Genomic DNA, 23,893 nt, shown 5'->3' on the forward strand with positions numbered 1-23,893 from the left:
CTCAGCCCTGGTGAGGCACATCTGGAGGGCTGTGTCCAGTTCTGAGCTCCTCAGGACAAGAGAGACATGGAGCTCCTGGAGTGGGTCCTGTGGAGGTTTCATAGATGATGAAGGGATGGAGCTTCTCTCTTGAGATGTGGAAAGGCTGAGGGAGTGGGGACTGTTCAGCCTCAAGATGGGATGACTGACACGGGATCCCCTCAGTGTCTGTCAGTGCCTGCAGGGAGGGGTCAGAGCAGGGACCAGGCTCTGCTCAGTGCTGCCCAGCAATGGGACAAGGGCAGAAACAGATGCATGGGAAGTTCCACCTGATCATGAGGAATAACTTCTTTCTTGTGCAGTGATCACGCAGCGGAAAAGATTGCACAGAGAGAGTGTGGAGTCTTCGTCACCGGAGATGTTCCAGAACCATCTGGATGCAATCCCATGCCATGTGCTCTGGGATGACCCTGCTTGAGCAGAGGGGTTGACCACATGACCCACTGTGGTCCCTTCCAAACTGACCCATTCTGGGATTTTGTGATTCTGTGCTGAGAAATGTTTTTAGGAAGTACATAATACTGTGTGTATCTATATATCAAAATACTGTGTGTATATTTATGTGTTTTTTCTGATTATTGTAGATGGTTGGTTTTGGTGTGAGGTTGCATATGGACAGAACATAGGCTGTGTTGTGTCCTGGGGTCCTGATGATCCCAATTGGGAATCTAGGCAGAGGGTGTGTAACACTCCCAGGATTCTTGCTGACATGTTGCTGATACTTCTGCCAGCTGGTGGGAGCAGGGGAAGAGCTATACAAAGAAAGAAGAAAGGAATTAGAGACCATTAGCTGTTTTGCCTGGACCTGAAAATAGGATGAAATATAAATATTCCATGAGCATGAGCCACAACATCTTGGTGATTTGGTGACCCATCTGGTGGTGACACCACCTTTGGGCTGATGCCACTGCCAGGTGCATAATGAACACTTATCCTCCTCAAGGATGCTGAATTTTTTCCAGTAGCCTTATGGCTTCCAAAGGTTCTGAATACATGTTACAACTGTGAAGGAATGTGACTGCATTCCACCACTGTAACATGCATCTGAAATTACCTTTGAAATATTTGCCACTTTCACAAGTGTAGATTCCAAAGTAAGAAATTTTTCAAGTCTGGAAATTAGCTGTGGTCTAATTACTGGAATCATAGCAGTCCCTTCAATCACATCTGACTAATTCAAGCTGTCTGATGTTTTAATGAAAAAAAAGAGTAAAGACGAATGGCATTTCTTTGTCTTGTAACAGTGACAAAACAAAAATCTACTTAATTTGTAACTCAGACTATATTTTTTGTCTTGGATCAGAACTGGGAATCAAAATTTGATTCAGCTATAATGCAGATGTGTCAGGTGAGTGGCCCCAAAGAAGGCTCTAAGTTTTCTCTGCCATGCAGCAATTTCTCTAGTGACCAAATTTTCTGGCCCTGTAGCTCAGACTGGGCTGGAGGCTGTTCCTCACTGATGGATGGTTCAACAACACTGGCTGATAGCATTGTCCTCCGGTAGTAGTGCTTTTCTGTGTTAGATGTAATGTGATATTTCTTTATGCTTTTTCCAGATAAAAAATGTATCTTGGGGATTATTTTTCTTCTCAAGGAAGGAGAAGGAATTCACTGGGGTCTCAGTTTACCCACTTTTTAAAAAATTTCTGTCTAGATGGGATAGCTGTGAGAAGAGGAGGGTGGGATATTGTCTGCCTTGTTTCTCAGACATAGAACACTTCTGTTTTCCTTAAGCAGTTCCTGTTCAGTTTGTTCCTGTTTTTATTGTGTAATTGTGCTAATATGATCTTGTAAATTATTTCTTTTTAAGGAAAAAATATAATTCAACTTACCAAATTTACTTTTTGATTTAACCTTCTTGTCACTTTTTTTTGACTAATGGTTCTGGCATTGGACTTAAGAAATTAAAGATAGTTTCAAACTGCTTCCAGAAACAAGATAATTTCATTTTTGCTCCTCAGTGATTGGGATGAGACATTACTTGCTGCAGTGTGGCTCACCAATTAATTATTTACTTTTTCACTTATCCTACTTCAAATTTGAAGAAAACTTTGTTAACTAGTCCTCCTGAAAGGGCCTGGAGACCTGAGCTAGTATATAACACACAGCTCTTCTCTGAAAATATTTGTAATTTTTTTAAAAACAATTGCCTGGTAGAATGGATTATTTCCTTGAAACTGGGCATTTGCTCAGTCTTCCTAGCTATGGCTCCTGAGCACCTTGTATGAGCAACATCTTTCCTATATTGGGAAGAAAGTTATTCTTGGTGTCTAAGGCCAGTAACAGTGATTCTTTTGGAGATAGAGATTATTTTTTTGGAGTAGAGATTCTTTTGGAGGTCTACAGGGAAGTCCTTGTCATGCTCTACCACCCTGGAAGGTGTATCCTTAACCACCTTTGCCACCAGAATGAACTGCCAAGGCATCTGAACTCCTCAACTTAAGCCCACCCAAGGCATTGCTGAGAAAGAGAACAGGCAGAAATCTGTGTCCTTTCTATGTGCCAGACAAGAATGAGTGGTACAAACAGGCTTATGCCTGCTGCCTAAATGGTGCCAGCACCAGAGGTGTGAGCAGGCACACGGAATTGTGGATGGGCAGTGATGACAAAAGATTTCAGAGACAGGGATTTCCAGGAAGAAATATCAACTAACAGATGGGAATTGTGGAGGAAGAAAGAAAAGGAGGTTTTTAGAAGGGCAGGTGGTCTTTGGAGGGAAGAAAAGTAAATTTTCATCCTAGGCTTTTAAGAGACTCTCGTCTCTCTTGAAAATTTGCAGTTCTCCCAAAATTTTCTCTCTGCTTTTCCATCTGTAATAGCCCATACCCTGCTCCAGAGGAAACAGAATTATTAGCAATGTAAGTAGTCTTACTGTCTTGATCTGTTCCACCACCAAAACTGAGTTTTGCCTATATGGTTCACAAACCTTGAATTGACACGGAATATGACTTTCAAGAAATTATATGCTTTTGGTATTGCCATCAGCAGATTCAGTCTATTGAAAACTAATCTTTTAAGGTAATGTTTAAGTTTTAAACAATCAGATTTGCTGATTGTTTGGATTATTACTGAAGTCATAATATCTGTATTTGTGCATATTCATATTTGTACAAACAGAGAGCTTTATCTCCCATATTCCCTGATGTAATGCTTTGTAGGTAATTGGAAAACTTCTCATTGAGTTTCTGCAAACACAGTCAGCATCCATGGAGCTTTCACATCAAGCAACAAACTGGATAACATATATTTTATAACTGTAAATATATTTTTTCTTATGCATTTGTTGAAATATGGAAGCATGAATAAGGCAATCTGGAAATAGAATTATCTACAGAAGGTGATGTGTTAGTCTTTCATCTTAAGCTGAGTTTTGTGGCACTGGTTGTCCTCACTCTTATTAATAACCTTATAACAAAAAGGTTTTCAAATCCAACTGAGGCATCTGTTACTTGTTTTTCTGAGTCTAAATATCAAAACTATTATTTGAAATTGCTAGTAAAAAATTTATGTTTTGCAATACTTTTTAACCATAGTAATTGTTTGTACAAGTCTATTCTCACATTATAAGAAAAATTCTATTTTTTTGTGTAGTAGTGAAAAAATACTTTAGAATAACTTGAAACTGGGAAATGTGTCATATATCCTTCAGCAATTATTCAAATAATTTCAGGTAGTCTTCAGTTACTAAGATAGGATTTCTCATTTGCATGTAAAAACTGCACATAATCCAGTTAGCAACCAGATTTCTTTCTTAAACACTGTGGCACTTAGTCTACTTGATTCTGCATTAGCCTCTTCAGAAATAAATTTACTATATGAAACCAATTGTTTTAAAGGTTTAGCCACTGAAATTTTGATGCCCTTTGCTTTAACTGCTTATTTAGTTTATCTTAAGAGTTCTTACCATGCTCACATATGGGCTTCTCAAGCAGGAAATGTGACAGTAATCAGCTGTCTTTGAGTAGTGGGTACTGGACGTTAAAATTCAAGCACTAGAATGTATTTAACCAGCTGTCTTATAACCTTAGTCAATACAGATCTTACTGTGACTTCCTAAATTAGAAATACATTAATAATGGTACTATAAAAATAAAACATAATCAAAACATTCAACCTATTGAGATGAGTTTCTGTTCTTAAATACAGGTGACTTATTGTTTGTTATAGGACTAAGTGGAGAGAATTTGACTGAATCTGGATTTGGCATCTTGATTACTATGAGCAGTCATGCAGTCAGCTGCCTTTTGCCACCTATTGGTCTCCTCACTGTTCTGTACAGTAGTATTATGTAATTGTTTTCTCACAGTGAAATTACTTCTGTCCCTCTAAGATGTTTACTAATTTGGGCAGCTTATATTACTTGTTGGTCTAGGGTTATGTATATATTGATGCCATTAGATTTAATTCATAGGACTGAAAGGAAGAGGGAAGCAACACTGACCAAAGAATGCAGCTTTTACTCAACTGTGTATTTTCTCTGATTGTAAAGAAAGCTTTGTAGCCTTCATGTCTTCATAAATGTCTCTTGGGGATGACTGCTTTGTTGGGTTGCTATGAGCTGGTTGTTGGAAAGACCTTTCATTGTATTTAATTCCTGTGTGTTTCTACAGTGACAAGAACATGGAAATGGAGGTCCTTCTTATGGGTTCAGACATTAATGATGTAATAGAAACATTTAGTAGCAATTTATTAACCTTATAATTATTATATTATATATTAATATAATTTATTAATTATGTACTAATATATTTATGAAACTGTTCCCAGGTTTGAATATTGAAAACTGTTGGCCACCCATCCACAGGAAAGATGGAATATACTAATTTGCTAAATATAAATTATACACTTGTCTACATTTTTTGGGGCTTGAACCTTGAAGCAGCTTTTGTGAATTTTTTTCTGCAAATAAGTAAAATTACCAGTGTTTTCTGCTGTGCTGTACTGTCTAGAAGGATGTGGTCAATCTGTTGTTGGTGTTGTTCTTTTGAGCAATACTCAGTCAATTTTCTTTTTTTTCTTAACTAGCTTCAACCTCTTAAAAATGTTACTGAGACTGGGATGTACGCATGCACACTACTGAATGACTAATTCCTACCTATTGCAACTTTTTGACACTTAAAACTCTGGCTTATATCTGTAGATAGTTAAGACTCTTCTAATAGGAAAGTGTTTGAATTCTTACATTCTGTTATTGTAATTTATGATGCTTTCTGACAGCTACTCTAATCTGACAATGCACTTTAAGGCAGTTTTTCTGATTATAACTTTTCTATAAAAATAGACAGGAATTTTTTTTAAAAATGCTGTTATTTATATAAGAATTTAAAATACTCAGGAAGCTCTGATTTAACTCTCTCCTAATTTCTTGGCTGGAGGTAAATGCTGCTTCTTGTTAAACATGGTCTTATCTCTGCCTTGTCCTGTTCAGTCTGCTTTATTTTGAAACGGGGGAGTACTTCAAAGGCAGCTAGAAAACACAGGTTCAATTTGTTCTTCGAATTTTTCTCACACATCATTTGCTTAAGTTTTTCAGAACAGAATCAAGATTAATTGTTGTGTCTTCCCCTTCTGAAGAAGACACTGTGTCTTGTACTGAAAAGACCAAGTGAATGATTTTCCTATGCTTGAATTCCTATGCTTGAATTTCTGATTCTTTTCCTTACTCTGCTGTGGAATTACACAATTTCTGTTAGGACTTTTTACTTTTACTTCCTTCTCAGATGAGGAATTTTGTCTCTCCAGTGTTTTTTAACAGCATGTTTCTCAAAAAATTCCATATTAATGTAATAAAAATGAAAGTTCTCAACATTCCCCACCCCAGACATATTAAAATACTGAAAGTGCCAGTTTTCCCAAGAGGGCTCCATCCACAGATTTTCTTTGCAAAGCTAACTGGAATTTATTTAACTGATCCAAGCTCAATTCCACTTACATTGCTAATAATTCTGTTTATAATGTGCCTGACTCTTAATTAGAGTAACCTTTAGTAAAATCATAAACTAGGATTTTAATAACATCTTCAAGACTCCAAGACTCGGAAAACCGGTTTGGAATCGAACCACTTCAGAAAATATGTATATTACAAGAAGAAAGAGTTTTTTACATGTGTTTGTTGGTTTGGGGTTTTTTTTAAACCCTCTATGAAGGATAATGTCTCATTTCTATCTCTGTTTTCAATATATTACCAATATAGTCTCAAATGACAATTTGACACTACACTTCAACACAGTAGATGGATTTATCTCTATTCCTAACAAGTTATATTATTCTTTGCTTTGTTTCCTCATCTGTAAAGTGACTGTTACTACCTTGTCCTTAGAAGAGTACTGTGAATATAAATTCATGAGCACTAAGGAATGTTAATGAACAAGGGGATGAAGAATTTACAAATGGAGAGTGTGAAGCATGTGGATGACAGGAAAAGCTTCAGAAGTGATGAAATTAGTACTTGGTGTATAATAGCATCTTTCTACAGAATGACCAGAACATGCTTTAAAGTCAGAAAGATAAACAGAGCATGCAACTGTTCATATAAACTTATGATAATTTTGATTCTTTGCTTCATGGTGAGGGCATATCAGAAAATTTTATCCCACATGTAAGACAAGTTTTAAGTGTTAAGTGTCTATAACATTAAAGCATTAATGGAATTTGACTTGATGCATAACAGGAAGGTCATACAAGCTCAGCCATCCTCTTTTATGACTATTGTTATTAAAAAGATCACAGAATTTATACTAGAGGTTTTTTTAGATTTTCCAGTTACCAGAGCAGAACAAACCATTTTCTGTGTGTTATAAATGAAAACTATTTATTTCCTTCCTTTTATCTAAACTGTATTTCACAGCTCATGAGACACAAATGGATGCTTTTGACAAAATATTCTTGGTATTTGCTCTGTGTAAAAATAAACAAAATATGAAAAGAACATAGGAAAACAAAGGGAGGCTACAAAAAATATGTAACAGAAATAAAAAATTAACAATTTTTCTTTTGCAATTAGCAAGAATTATATAGAAGGAAGACTGACTGGCAAAACATCACTATGTTATATTTAATGCAATAAAAATGAATTACAGGAGATCAGAATCAACTTTTAAAAATGCAGTCCTTTTTTCTCTCCTATATTTTTGATATATATTTGTTGGTAAAATACTACTTCATTTAAAGATAAATCTGTGATAGATATGAAGCAAGTGCTAAGTATAGACTAGAAAGTGAGAAGATCTGGGTGAAATATATAAGTCTAGAAAACAGGAGCATTTTAGAAGCTAAATAGTTTTGCAAGACAGGAGGAGATCAAAGGTTTCTAATGAGTAGAACAAAGAAAAGTTGCCAGTAATGTAAAAAAAATAGAGAACAGTATATGATAGGGAGGTAGAAGTGCTTGAAGGTCCTGACCACTTTGGTAACCAGAAAAAAGGTAAAATTTCCCAGACTATATCCCACTATCCAACATAATCTAAATTACTAGCTTTTACCACCTTCAGTACAACTGGAGCTGCTCCTTGGTGTGCCAGAGACTCCATTTGTATCTGGAGGTCTGTAAATACCACAGTTTCACTTTCCCCAGTATTTCCTCACATTCTGTTCCAAATGCAGACATGTTGTTCTCATTTTCTAAATACAGATGCCCAACTGTTCCTCACAAAAGCTGATTAACATGATTGGCCTACAAGGCAAAGTTTAGGTGCTCATTTTTGTATATTGAAGTCAAGACATTGAGTGAAAAAAGAACCCCACAGGTCAATTGAGCAGAATTTGTATCCCCTCATACTGCCTGGAGAAGGAATTACAGCAACAAAAGTGCTGGTAAGAGTTAATTTTATTCATGTGCCAGAGGGCTGAGTCTCTGAAACATGTTGTAATGGACGTTTTCTTATTCTGCCTGAGTTCAGCTGCATTTCAATGCAGACAGAATTTCTTTCAGGTGGTTGGGTGCAAAGAATTTAAACAAATTCAGAGGCCTAGGGAGAGGGAGAGCATAGCTGTTAAACATACAGCTTGGAGTCATGAGAGCTGACTTGTATGCCTAACTCCTAATTTATTTTCTATACATGACTTCCCTTGGCCTCTGCTATCCTTCAATGCAAAAATTGAGAAGTGCTTTGAACTCCTTGGCTTGACAAATACCTGTGTCATCAACAACCTGTGTCTGAGTTTCTTCATTATTACATGTGACCTTCTAAGCATGAACAATAATTTAACACTTGTAGAAATTCATGTGTCCATAGCTGTATTTTGAAACATGATGATAAACAAAATTTGGGCCTGATTTTTAAGTCTAAGAATAGGCATATAAAAATCTACAAATAATGTTTAATAGGTGGAATTCTCTGATTTGCTTTTCTACAACTGACTCATTTGGGTACATGTAAGTTAGTAATTATTATTCAGATATGAGGCTTTAAATAGATTCCATCGACCAACTGTACTAATACTTTAAATATTTACAATTTCAATGTTCTCCAATGGTTCATAAAGGCAGCTGATTGTTGCAAACAAAAAATGCTTTTCCTCAGACTGCCTCCATTAATTCAATGCAGTTTTCAATAGTAAAAACAAATAGAAACTAGATTTTTGAGATGGCAGGTTTTTGGGCACTATCAATGCTCAAAAGGAAGAGGGAAAAATTCAGTAATCTCAAAGCAAAACAGAAAAGAAGCAGAAGCTTCCAGTTGCCTGGAAGCTGTGTAAGACGAGTCCCTTGACTATCTAAATAGAGTAAAAGACAAGTAATCCATACTTCTCCATGACTTCATTGCAATTGTCTGCTCTCTAATACCTGATTAAAGAGGGAAACAACATTGTTTACCATTCTTATTTGCTCTTGATTTTTTCTCTAAATCTGTTGGCTGAAAGGCTATGCTGATAAACCAGCTAATCTTATTACAATTCCTAATAGATCACTCTCCATATTAAAAAAACCTTATTAATATGAAATGCTAAATATAGTTACCAACACAGAGGAGGTTGTATTGTCAATGATGGATGTCCTTTCACTTCCATATTTAACTTTGGGTCTACCTGGAGAGGGTGAGAAGTCCCTCAGTCTGCATTTAGCTCTGGTTCGTCTGTGAAACTCCAGCTCTTCTTTGCAGCTGGGCTGATCTCTTGGAATCATTTGGGCTCAACATTTCTTGCAAATTAATCCCTTATGGTGCAATGTAAGGACAACTTCATCTGTAGAACTCATCCTGGGGCAGCTTATTGCACCTCTATTTTCTTTGATCTTATATACATAAAGAAATTTTACAAGTTATGTTTACAAAGTGATGGAAGTACAGCTTTCTTGCAAGACACTCCAATTTATCCATGAAAATGGTTTTACTCAGTTTAATTGAACACCTTTTCCTGTAACATAAATGAACTGATAAATGCATTTCTGAAATAATCTGTACAAGTGATGCAGAGTCAAAATGTTAGAAGTGTCAGTTAAGTGTTTCAGTTCACAATCCCATTTTGGGATTCCCCTACTGTACATAAAGCTTGTGCTATCTTTATGAATAAATATTAGCAATAATACTCAAACATAGAGTTCTAATTTTGTATGATATTTTGCTATTTCTATATTCTGTAACATAAAATATGTTTACAGTCTACAGCTTAAAATAGCAAGTCTTTAGCTTATGATTTAACCTGTCAAATATGGTGTCAAAAATATTTTCCCTCTTCATGTTCAATACAGGTAATACTTTTGAAGTACAGGTAATATTTTTGAAGAAAGTATATATGTAGCTACATCATAAGCAGCACCATGAGGGTTATTAAGGACCTTGTCTCTCCATTAATAATGATTTCAAATTTACCAGGATGACCAAGACCTTGCTTAGTCCCTTAAGTCTTCATGGCTCCAGAGAAAGCCATAAATCTTTTTTCTTTGCAGTGCAGCTTTAGGTTTAGTTTGATGAAAAATTCTGTTGCTATCCAGTCTGACAAAAGCCAAAACACACAGTGTTCTCAAGAGGGCAGTTACTTGAGTAAACAAATAGTTCGAAAATGTGGATCACATCCTAGAACCAGGTATGTTAATGAGTTCCACAAAGGGAAAGTATTTGTAAGAAATTTAACAATCGTGTAACTGTTCTATATTTCTGGGTCAAAGTTACAAAAATACACAAAGGGTACTTGAACAAAGCCATTACTTAAAATAAATGATGAGGCACTGTAACAGGTTTCCTAGAGAAGTTATATATGCTCCATCCTTGGAAGTGTTCAAAGCAAGGCTGGATGGAGCTCTGGGCAGCATGGTCTAGTGGACGGCCATGGGCAGGGGGGTGGGAACCAGACCTTTAAAGTCCCTTTCAATCCGAACGATTCCATGATTCTATGATTCTTTGACATAAAATAGATAATTAAGAAGTCCTCTGTAAGCCAGGGAAAACCCCCTTTATAAAAAAATTTCATATTTAAATGGTTTTTCTCTCTTGCTGAGATTTTTAATAACAGAAACTCAGAAGTTCAGTACTGGGTGCCTCAGCACATGGGGTTTTGATTTTCACATTCAAGCAATTCTTGTGAGGAACCTTATGCATCTGGATAGACTTACTATCTCAAATAAATATGATAATTTTTTGTAAAGGCTTACGGAAGAGATTATCAGCTGATGCACATACACTGTTTTCCTCTGAGTTTTTAATGCCTACTAGGACATAAGAAGGCAATACTATAAGAAAAGAAAATGTTAAATTTCATTGTTTTTGAATGATGTAGTATATTGAAAACTAGATTTTTTTTTTCCTAATGATACTTGACTATTGAGAACTTCAGTTGTATTTTCTGTCTGTTATCTCTATATGCTTCTGCCTATTGTTGTTTTAAAAAAAATATTCCTGTGCTGGTACTGCATGGGTGTTAGGAGCCAATTTAATCTTGATTTCTGTCTCACAAGCTCTGGGGCTCTTTGGCTTCAGCTTTTTGAGTCTTGGCTTTTTGGGGCTTTTTTGAGTCAGGGCTTTTTGGGTCTGGGGGTCTTTTTGTGTCTAATGTTTTTGCTTTGGCTCCTGCCTTCTGAGCTTGGCTTCTTGCCCTGGCCCTAGCTTCTTTCTTGTCCTTTTTGCCCTGTCTATAACTTGCTTTTTGGTTCTTCTGCCTTTGCTGGCCCTTGCTTGTCTTCACTCACTCCACACTCCCCCTCTGGCTGCGCACTTGGCAGGTCACTGATCTCCGTGTGTAGCCTATGTCCTGCTCTACCCCCTTGCCCGTCCCAGCCACTACCTGTCCTGCCTCCCTGTGCTCCTGCCCGAGGCCTGCCTGCCTGCCTCATCCCTGCATTCCTGCCAGAGCCACCTGCCTCTCCCATCCAGCCCGTAGTCGCCATCCCCGCCGTGACTCTGTCCAAGGTTCTGAACCTCCTGCCTGAGCACCCACTCACTCACCCGCCTCTCCAATCCAGCCCCTTAACAAAAACTGAACATGCATATGAAAATGACCAGGATCAGGCCCCCCTTATAACAACTAAAGAGGTGCCTTTTACTGCTATGGAGCTTGTTAAACTGAAAAGTGAATTCAGTCGCCGCCCCCCCCCCCCCCCCCCCCCCCCCGAAAACCAAAATTGAATATGGTTGGTGTGTTTCTTTAAGTGGTGGACACCAAATCTTGCTCAGTGAGAATGAAGCAGAGAGTTACTGGGATCCTGGTGTTTTCCTCACCAGTGGAGACTGCTGAACACTTGTGGTCTTAGACCCAGAGGGCAAACTGTGAACTAGTCCCCTTCCAAGAATCACCCATCTCAGTAGATGCTGAGAGAATGACTCCTCTAATTAATGGGCTTCCCAACTCTCTAAAATACCAGTCAGTATTCAACTGCAGGGAAAGATACAGACTTTAGTTAGCACCCTCAGAAAAGATTTCTGCTGCTCAGGGAGGTACTACCTCTTCCCTTGCAGGGAATGCCCCGACCCAGGGAGACAAGGTCTGGACCTGGACAGATGTCACCCAAGAATTATTTAATTTTCGGCAAAAATATGATCCCTTAAAAGTAGCTGTGAGCAGATGAGAGACTCGTGGGGTCAGGCATACCCATCTCAGCCCAAGACTATCATCCAGAATTCCCCCACCACCCGCCAAACCATTCAGGGTGGATGGGATTGCCTGCCCACAAGACAGACTAATCTGGATGCAGAGTGGGTGGAAGGGAATCCTGAAATGGGTGATGGACGGTCTCTCACAGACCTATTGGAAAAGGCCTCAGAGACATTTTTCTAACAGCAGCTGCCAGACTTAAGAAACAATTACTAAAATGTTTAGTTGACACTGGGGCTCAGATATCATCCCTGATGAAGCAGGATGCTGCCACTCGTGGAGTTGTCCCATCTGAATGGTCCTTGCTTATAGTAAAGGCATTGGGGGTATCACAGTCAGCAGAGACTGCTGCAGTCAGTCTGATACTACCAGGTGAGGAAACAAGAGTCACAGTTATCATGGCAGTGGGGAAGTTTCCTCTAAGCTTACTGGGACTGGATGTTTTGAAAGGGAGAATGTGGTTCGACAACTTGGGGCTGCAGTGGTCCTTTGGATCCACTAACCACCAAATCTGGGTGTTACAGGTGGCCCCAAATCTTGCCTCTTCAAAACTCACAAATGTTAAACCATATCCACTGCCTTTGGGAGCCCAAGAGGGATTTACCCCAGTCCTTAGAAGCACCTACTCAGGGTTGTCTTGTCACCAGGGAAAATTGCAGGACATGCATTTCAGCCTGTGAAGTATGTCGAGTCTGGCTTGGAAGACACCCCCTAGAGGACTGGGCAAGAGTAACCTTTTTCAGTGCTCCAGAATTCCATCTGAGAACAAATAAATCTATGAATGCCAATTTTCTCCCAAGTCAGAGAAAAGAAAAAGTGAAGGCACATGGAGAAAACCACAGGGTGACACCAAGGTCAGAGAAGAAGGAGGGACTGAAGCCCAGAGGAAAGAAGGAGACGAGATGCTGTAGTTTTAAAACTGAAAACCTTTTGCAGGCCAAGGTGAGAATATAATACACCAGCCTATTTCCCTGTAATTCATACAGCGCATGGAGGGATACAGTGTTCATCTGCAGCTCAGAAGAGAACAAGAGAATAAAGATGTTGAAAGAAGTTGTGATCTGACTTGAACAGAGAGAGAGAACCTTTGCTTTCAGAAATAGAAGAAGACAACATTTGCCTTCAGAGATAGAAGAAAACTTTTGTTTCTACACTTGAACAGCTCATCCTTAAAAAATTGCACCCCATAAGACAGTGATCCACAGGAGTAGTTGTGGGAAGACTTCCAAAACATGGGAGGGATGTTGCAATTGTGGATTTCCAGGCAGGCTGCTATTTGTGAAAATTAAAACCATGAGAAACTGTTTCCTGTGGCATGGCAGGAGAGACTCCTATACCTAAGTGAACTGAAGAAGGATTTAATTTTTGGAAGTGGTAAAACTGACTCAAAATTCCACGTTTTGTCTCTTTACATTGTTGGTAGGAAGGAGAGAGATGCTAGGGGGAGGAAAGGTGTTCTAGAGGTTTATTTTAGTTATTATCATTCTCCTTTTAGTTCTGTTGTTGAAAGTTTCTTTACACATTTTTAAGCTTTGAGACATTTTTACCCTTAAGGCATTTTCTTCTAATCCTTATCTCAACCCTATGAGCTTTAGTTTAACTGTTTTTTTTTTTTCCCTCCTCTGCTCCACGTAAATCAGAGGAAGATGAATAGATGATTTTTGTGAGTGCACTGGCGTTTGGCCAGTGGTCAAACTGCTACACCTGTTTTTTTTCCTTTTTGTCCTGACTCCTGGCTTTTGGCTCTCCTGCCCTTGCTGGCACTTGCTTGCCCTCTCTCACTCCTCGCTCACCCTCTTGCTTGGGTGCTTGGTGGCACTCTGGCTGAAGTCCAAGCCATTTTCTTTCCTTCTTTTCTGTCCTGTCTAGTCCTCTTTAGTAGGGCAACACCTTTTTTCTTGGTTTTTTTCTTTTTTTTTCATTCCCAATAAATGGTTCTCAGATACGACGTTGTCTCATTTGACTTAATTTCACCCTAGACCATCTATTTTTAAAAGAGCTACTCACAGTTCCCCACAGTGGAGCACAACAATGGGGTTTGTTTTCTTATTATGGTCCTCCCTCCTTGGAGTTTATAAAGACAGGAAGAAACTTATATTGACTAATTATTCACAGGCATCACATTTAAATTGACTCTCATTTTATGATCATTTGTTTAATGTTGCTGATGAGTGTAGTGGTGTAGTCTCACTAAAAAAAAAATAACCAGTAAAATGTTTTCTTGGGGTACAGTAATAATTTGGCAGAGTTCAGTAATTTTTATGGAATTTAACTAAGTTTAACAGTGATTTACAATGGTTCAATAAGTTTGATGTCAAGGCTCACCTTATTAATTAATGCATGGCAGATATGTACGAGGAAAAACTGTGTTTAGGGTGATTGATGAAGAGATTGGAAATGCAAAAGATAAGGAAAATCCTCTCATCAAGTAATGAGGTACAGAAGGGACTTCCCTTATTTCCTAAACTTCTTGTGGATCCTAGGTGCAGCCTGGTTCTCTCTTAGTCTCAGACAATAGTTTATGTCTAAAGGAATTATCTATACAAAGTTTTTAATTATTAATATTGAATAATTAAACATGAATTAGTGATGTTTCATTAGTGTTAATTAGCATGTTATCAATTACTTACTGAAGATTTGTCATGAATAAAGGATCTCTCTACTTTGGGTGAGGAAGGATTTCATTGTCTCAGATAAGTGCTCTCAGACCTTGACAGGAGTCTCTGCTCCAGGGGGGAGGTGCTTGGCGAACAGTCCAGCTTCAATTCAGGGAGATTTTAAACTGGGGCCATCCTGATCAGAACATTTATAGAGTGAAGCAGTTGGTTGCCAGTCAATAGCATAGACAAGATAGATTTCTTTGTTTTAGCTCTGCTGTCCTGTTCTGTACTTTGTTCCACTTTGATCTAGCCTTTCTAAATATTTTTCTGAGGCACTTTCAGTACCATTTACATGAGTCAGGAGCTTTTCTGCTCATAGGGTCATCATGGGACATGAGACATGCTGCTCCTTAGTCAGACTCAACCAAACTACAGCCTGGGATCAAGTGTACCCATCACATTTACCTATCATTAATTACCTGTTCAAATATTTTGTTGATTTTTTTTTTAGTTTGATCATCACACTTTCAATTTGAATCAGTTAATTAATCAGCTTTTAATACATTCATTAGTCTAGTTTCCAAATGACTAAAAGCATTTGACATGTGGTATCTGATGACCCTGTTTCATTCCCATCATGTTTTATTGCAGTCTGAAATGACTGCATATTGCAGCTATTGCTTGCAACAAAAATGTGATCAGTTGTAGCACTTGCATTTAAAGTCCTGTCTAACATGTCAAACATGTAAAATTTTACATGTCTAATGTATAATTTCATTACTAACATAACATAGTGCGGTGAAAAGGGCAAGGATTTTGTAGTGGGAAGGATTTAATTCATTCAAATCACTGATATGGTGTTTAGATCAAACTAAACTGTTTGGTTCATGCAATCAAGTGATATACAAACATTGTTGGAAGTTAAGATTGTTTTTTTCCCTCTTGTTTCTTTCTCTCATGGAATTTTGTTCCATTTGTTGCGAGCAAGCAATAACTATGGATACTTAAAAAAAACAAAGATGTAGCTAGGTGTCACAACATTCCATTGAAATGGCCTTGGCTAGGGGTGGGTGATAATGCAGGTGAAAATGCCAGAAAAAAAGGGTGAGAGGGGCTACCCCGGAGGTTTGGCTGGGGTTTTGGTCAGTCTGGTTTCCAGCTTCAGGGGGGAAGGAGCTGCTTGCTGTGTTTTCCCTGCCACCTGACTGCTCGGAGCTCAGAACCAGCACGGGTGGTACCGAAACATCTTCTCCTCATAGATAAAACTTTCATAGGAAAGTTGCATGTGGTAAGCTCAAGTATCAAACATAGATCAATACATTCTTATCAGTTCTACTGGCCCCTTCTAAAAAGCTATTCATGATGCCTGTAAATACCAAGTGGCTGAAAATAAATTACAGCTCTGCTATCTCACCAAAATGAAACACAGAACAAAGAGGCTCTTAAATGCAAAAGTTAAAGTGAAATTTAGATTGATATGTGAGTTGTTTACAGTGTATTTTTGTCTTAAAGATCTTACAGAAGTGTAAAATCAGAGAAAAGAAATCCATTTTCTTTCAAGGACTTTCATGAAATTGTTGAAGTATCACACATTCACAGGCATACAGATTTTCTGTTCATGGTGCCAAAGAATTTAATCTGTTTTTACTTGAGGTCAAAGACATTATTTGTCACTTACTCTCAGAAAGCCACAATGAAAGATTACTGCTAATGCAGAATGCTGAGAAATAAATTTGTATTTCACAATTATACTTTATGTACCTGAAACTTGAGTAATTTTTCAATATCACTATAATCAGAAAGATGTCTGTCTCAATTTCTAATCAGCTCAAGAAATTATGGATTCAAGCATAAAATTTTAAATATAGATTCATGTCCTTCATGCAGCCTCCTAAATGTAGCAGAAGCTACAAAGGAGCTTCCAGACCTGGATTAAAATTCCATCCTGCACGAGAGAATTAAAATCCTTAAAAAAAATCACTTGGTCTGTTTTAAAGGAGGGAAATTTCTTCCTGAATTAAGATTGGGATATCAGTTTTGTCCTTAGGCACATAAAGAAATTAGATTGAGGCAGAGAAGAGTGTGTGGGGGTGCACCGTAAACCAAAATCTGTTGTAGTAGAGCAGTCCAAAAAGAGGTATTTGTCTTTTCTCTCCCTGGACATTTGCTGTTGGAAAAGAAGGAAGTGAGTAAAGAAATCAAAAACTAAACCCCTCACCAATCTCAATTATGTTTTGTTTTTCAAGTTGTAAAATAATATAAAATATCTTTATAATATACAAAAATTTCGAGCATTTTTATAAATTTCTATGTTTGAGAAAGTAAGGGCTTGTTTGTCCTTTTCAAGTTCTCAAGTTTTCAAGTTCCCAGAAGTTGACAGGGGATAGCATTAGGATAAGCTCTTCTTCCTGTGGAAACCTGAAAGAACACAAGTTAATCACTATAAAAAATATTCACAACTTCCTGGTAAATTGTGGATGTGCATTATGGATTGAGAATTGCCCTTTGGCATTTCCAGGAGTTCTGTCCCTTAAATCTTGAATGCTTCAGGTGAGATTGCTCCTTTAGGTGTTTAATATGTTCTCGTCTTTCACAGTGAGATTATAAAAATTTTGTAGGGCTTTGTAGTCTAAGATGTCTTTAAATATTCCCTTTAGAAAAAAAATAAGCCTTAAATTTGCAATACTGGCCATATGAAGATTGAGTTCCATCTTACCCATTTAAAATCTCTCTGATAAAGTTTTGGCATTTTTCTGTGTTATTTTGAAAAACACACAAACCTGTGACAAAATTCCCCAAAGTTATCTGAAGATGATGAAATATATAGCAATATCAATAGGACTATTGGAAAAGAATTTCATATCATATGCTGATTTCCGCTCTCTCCCCCTCCAACATGGAGGAAATAAAATTAATCTTGGAAAAAGCTTTTGTCGGAAAATTTTAACGCTAAGATAGAATTTTATATTATTACACAGGGAAGAAAACAAAAGGGCATATAAATGAAACTATGCAACAATTATTCCAAAATGAATGATGAAAATAATAAAATTTGTTAACATGCTAGGAACTGCATCAGAGAGAAAGCCCACTTATTTTTGTATGCTATATCAATTTTCTTCACAACTACCTGGCTTATCAAACTCAATCTCTCAGAAAGCAACAGAAAATGTGATCTAATTTCTTCCTGGAATAAAAAACCCCACTAATTGTCATGTTCTGATTATGTAAGCTGTATTTTGTTCTTTGTTTCTTTTACTTTTTCCAGCAAGGATACACAAATAAATTCCAAACTTTCTGGAAATATACAGTTTCAGGTATGGTTTGCAATGATGTACCATGGTTCCTTACCTCCTAGGTTCCGATCTTCATTAAAATTGTATTCAATAATAAAAGCTATATTTTAGTCAATTCTTGAAAACATCCCCAGATTATAGACTGAATCTTGTCAGGGATTTTTTTTCATAGTAAAAAATAAAATACCTTTATAGAGACACTGTTTCACTCGTTATTTCATGTCCCTAAGGAAGACAGGCAAGGTTGGGTAGATCACTTATCTTTCAAATAATCAGTTGATTTCAGATAACTATAGGATTAACTTTCTTTTTTTAATGGATCCATAGACTTTCATTTTGCTTCCATTTTGGATAACAAAGGTAATCAAATCAACCCTTCTATTTCAGACCTCCTAAAAGTTTGGCAAATGCATATGCTTAGCAAAGAAGTGGTGTGAAATCCTTTACATTGTAATAAGTCTCTTTTCATTATGCTTTAACACTAGCTGTTATTCCCTATATTGTCACTTACTCACAGAAGCATAAAAATACTGCATAACATAATAGCAAGTTTATCTTAAATACATTTAAACAGATGAAATGTATAATGAAATTGAAGGCAATTTTTTAATGTTATTGCCCTATAACTGAGGAGAAAAAAACCTAAACTAATATTCAATTATACCTAGGGCTTTCAGGATATGTTTCTACTTTTATTACATTATTTAGTTGTCAATTGGATAGTGCTAGGCAGAAAATTCATAGAATGTGAACCCTTTCAAAGCCAAATCAGGACTACGGCTTTTGTGGAATTACTGATGGCAATGACAGTGCCAGAAAGAGTAGAATATAGAAAAAGTAAAGAGAGTTGTTCCCTGTGTTTTTGTCCTGCTTGGTTAATGAGTTACCAACTTTGAATAAAGAAGCATAGAACTTTGACCATGACTATTGCACAAAAAACAAATGGAAAGGGCCATAGCTTTGCTTATGCTTTGTTTCCTTACTGTAAGCTGAGAGGAATAAAGATTTCTTAACATTTCCACTCACAGACAACATGTAAAACAGCTTTTGTTGAAATGTTGTGCCTAATCTCACAAATTGCCCATATAAGCCTATTAGCACTGAAAAAAACATGCTGGTTCTATATTTTACAGATGTTATTTTAGGGATGTGTAGCTAATCAAAGGCCTTGCAGAACCTGAAGATCCTCTATTCTCTTTGCATCCTGCTTTTTTTAATAGGTAAGTTGAATAACATGTTCAGGCAAGAAATAAATACAGGAAAGTTTATTTTCTCTGAAGTCAGCCATTAGAATTAAGGCAAATCCATTTTCATTTCATATAAAAATACTTTTTCCTTCACCCGTAGGTCACATTTTTTATGAAAAATGAATAGGTTTAAGAGTGGAATTATGCATTTGAAAATAGGAGTGTAATTTGAGGTTAGTTATGTTCTATTCCTTCTTATGCAAAAGGCAGAAAGCATGATTTTGTTGTTCTTAAGGAAAATGGATGACCAAGAAAGATTTTGTGTTTAGAGATATTTCCTGCTTAGAGACCAAAATTTTTCCTTGTGAGGCTATATTATTCAAAAGAAATGGAACCAAATATACAAGTATATTACATTTTTCCATCTTTGAGAACATCTGTGTCAGATGTTATTAACTTGTAGCATACATGGAAGCGTATCATTTTATGTCATAAATGCTATTTAATTCCAAGGAAGTGACCTCAAAATAATCTTCTGTAACCCTTCATTAATAGTTCATGTCCCTCAAAGATGAAATTGGTAGTTTCATCCTATGTTGTTGCTTCAGTTCTCTGACTGGGGGAGTCTGGAAATTCTATTAGAGAGACTATAATATGAAGGAAACTTTGGTTACCATAGTTACTAATAAATGTTTCTTCCAATTTCTGTTTCTGCACACAGTTTTGTCCATAAAGCACAAGCACTCCCATGTTTATGAAGAGTGATTTCAGGAAAAATGTGGTCAAATTTTCTGTAATCAGTGTTATAAAGATTTGCAAACTATATTTTTTTTCATGTAATTTGATCCTATGTGGTCAGTGAACTATGGTGCCAAATATTCTAAAGATCTAATTATTTTACTGTATATATGATGCTAAAACTATAAGGCATAAGGAAAATTTAAGAATTAGTCTCACTGTCATTATTATGACATGAACAATGATTGTTTAAATATTTTCAGGTGAAAGACAACTAAATGTGTAAATTTAATAATTTTCCATAATTTTATAAGTAATATTAAATTGCTTATATGTACCATTTCATCAATTGCTTATATATATATCATAAAATTGCCCAATCTGTTATATATAAAATAATGGAAAATTATTAAAATTAATGGAATTAATGCATGGATTTTAATACTATTTTATGAAATTAACAGGGAAGGAAACAAAAGCAATAAATGTGCATATGATTCCAACTTTCTAGCAATAATTGAGTACATAGTATTTGTAATCCATAAAGCTTTAAAGTGCTGCACAATGAGAGAATTCACACTTTTAGCTTTACAGTGGAGAGGAACAGGGAGATTGTCAGTAATTTGCTCTAAATTACACATGCAATTGAAAGCATGAATAGAGCTAAGATGTTCAGAGGAGTAATCCACTGGCCAAGATAGCATTAACACACTGTATTATGTACCTGGAAGCATCAGCTGATAAATCTTTCCAATGACAGAGTAATAAGTGGGAACCCAGATGGTAGCAGTCTTTTTCATTCTTATCACTTCTATTGCTTTTATCACTTTTATCACTTTAAGGCTGCTTTCCTCTAGGGTGAGAGTCATCAGAATCCAAAGACCTGATAACCTAAGAAACAAAAGGTATTGGTGGGGGGGACATATTACCTCTGGAAATTTTGTGATTGTAATGGAGGAACTTGCAAAGCCCAATTTAGTGGTGTCTGGCTGCTGGGCTTTTTTGGATTTTGAAGCATGGGAGTTATGTTGACACGTTCATATCAAGGAACTTCTGTTACATTTCATCTGTCTCCTTCAATTTGCAAGTCTTTGCACACTGCCTCAAAGAAAGGGAATAAACTAAAGGTTGAACGCTTTGGAGCAGATAGAAAATGGAGACAGAAAGAAATATGAGGAAATAGAGGGACAGTTAAAGAATACAAGTTATTCACTTTAAGTATTCTGATTTCCTAAAAATGTTAGCTACTAAGAATATCACAGAAGATTACAAAATCTGAAATAACACTCCTAGCTCCTCAGACAGAAAACAAGTAAGATGTTTGGTACAAAACAACATATTACTAATTACTAAACCAAGTTACTACTTTATATTTTTGACCTTTCAAACGTTTTTTGGTTTTTAAGTTACTGAACGAAATATAATTTTAATGTACACTTCTGATTCTGTGATGCAAGATCACAGATCCTGCCTCCTCATTTGGAGATGTGAATATTTTGAATTTGACTTAGGAGATAGTATATATCACATGCAGAAAATAGTTTTCTGAAACAAATATGCCTGAAGGACAAGAAGTAATAGCCAAAAAAAGCATTTAGATTCCTCCAGGAAGGTATTGAGATGTCTAATGATCTAATGCTACTTAACTTCTAATTTGTTCTAATTTCTACCAAATTAAAATAACTTGTAACCTCTCCTGATATTGAATATATATTTCTTCTGGTAAAAGACAGATAGAAATAATTGATAGAGTTTATTGAATAGAACAAAAAGACATAAGTAGGAACTTCTGCCTATGTTAAAATAGAAATGGATAGTACTTTAAAAAATGCAATGATCAAAAAAACCTACATTGATGGTGCTATTTAGAGTGCAGAACACTAAATGTTCCTGCTCAGTTTATTCCCTTTCTAATAAACAAAATCTACTAAACAAAGACATTTGAACTAGAAAAAGTGAAGTTACGAAAAACCAAAACACATTCACTTCACTTTTCTAGCTTTGCTCTAAAGGATAAACTTGCAGTTTAAATTACCTATATTACAAGAAATGTAAACAGACTAAATTACTAGAAATAGTCACTCAATAAACATCAGTAGAGTCACTTAAATCAAGGATTTAATGTTTTGTCTCTCCAAGCTGGTGAGAGTTAAAAAATTACTACCTCTCTCAGTGCTTGCTAATAACATGAAAAATTGCAAAAATTAGGATCACTTTGTGAACGATGGGTTTTTTTAAAATGGATTAGCTCATGAAGCATGAAGTAAAAGGAATGAGATTCACTCACCAAATGGTTGTTACAGTAAAAGGTTTGTGATCTCTGTCTAAACTCACAGGATCAGAAGTGCTCACACCCTTGCCAGTGGTAACTAATGCATTACTTCTGAGAATGCATTACCACTTCCAGGACCATACTGGTTTTGTGCAATTTTCTTACTAGGGAACATTGAGAATTACTCTGAGAGAAGCATTTTTGTTAAGGAACAACACTGAATGCTTTTGGTTACTTTTTTTGCTTTGTTTCTCTCCTTTTCTCCTAATTTTCTTCTGTAAGTTGCAAGACTAATGAGTGCAAAGCCAAACCTTGGATCATGTTTTTCTATCATATAACAAGCCTGCCAAAGTAATTTTGTAGCTTTGTAGTAAACAAAAATTCAGTGCTTCCCAGTTATTGAAAGAGTAAGATTCAGACCATTAAAACAGAACCCCGTGGATTTATCATTTCCCATGGGGTGCATTAGATATCCCTTTGCTAATGCATTAATCACGTCCCTGGCTGCTGGCATTATTAATTCTTCTCCATTGTCCCTTATTACTCAACTTTTCTGAGGGGAGGTATGCATTCTAAAATTTACACCCTGAGCACAAGGCATATACTTTGAAGCCAGTCCACGTATACCCTGAGAGACATCAACAATTAAACATGAATTATAAGACTGTGTCACTGAGACAGAGATAACTTAATTACTTTTTTAAAAGAGGACACTTAGAGAATCTAAGGTTTATGTCAAGTACCTGTGTACCAGAAAACTCCATTTACACACAACAGATATATGACATTTTCTGTATGATACTTGGTGTTTTCCTGAAGACACCTGAGGCCTGGAATTCCTTTTTTTTTTTTTTTTTTCTGACAGACTATGTCCAAAGTTTATTCAAGAGAACCTCTGTGGCTCATAATCTTGTTCCTTAAAAGCCACCATTCTTCAGCCTTTAAAAATGTTGAGGGCTGAATTTGACTTTTCACTTCTGTCTGTGTTTTGAGTTAGACAATGTCATAGCACAAGCTGGTTTGTACTGGGCAATTAATTTGCCTATAAATAAGAAACCCAGCTCGGTTCCACAAAAAAGTCCCTGGTTGAGCGATGATAGGATGAATTTGAATACATACAGGGACTTCACCCAATCATGTTCCACCCTTAGCTGCAGACATCCCACTTGCACAAGAGCTGGGAGGTGTTTAAGCCAGACCAATGAGCTGTCTGGTCCAGGAGTTTCAAGATCTTCCTGTTTAGGGAAGGTGCAGACAATAAAACAGGCTGCTGTCACATAAGAATCCTGGGGGGTGTGTCGTCTCTATCTCCAACCACCAACTCCACGTAACAGACTGTATTCTGGAAATGTTTTGAAGGGTGTGGACTGATATTTAGGAGATGGAAAGTGAGCTGAGGTTCCCACAGTCATGGCAGGACTGGTCTGTGACTTAGGTTGATGTTTTTATAATTTCCATTTAAAGGAATAAATAGAGTTACATGTGTCTGACTTCCATTTCTATAGCTGGAAATATTTTCTCCATCAGTCCTCAGAACAATACAGATACTTGGGATTCCAATTTAAAAATTCTGGATTTGGTAACTCCATTTCCAGCCATCTAATTGTTACAGATGGTAAGATGACAGGGTCTACAGCCTCTTTAGAGGAGTACAATATAGAGTATACCTTTGAGGCCTAAAGAGTAGAAGTCTTACAAAATAATGTTAAGCTTCATATTAACTCAGTAGAAGATTTG

This window comes from Agelaius phoeniceus, chromosome 2, assembly GCF_051311805.1.
Source record: "Agelaius phoeniceus isolate bAgePho1 chromosome 2, bAgePho1.hap1, whole genome shotgun sequence".
Lineage (NCBI taxonomy): Eukaryota > Metazoa > Chordata > Aves > Passeriformes > Icteridae > Agelaius > Agelaius phoeniceus.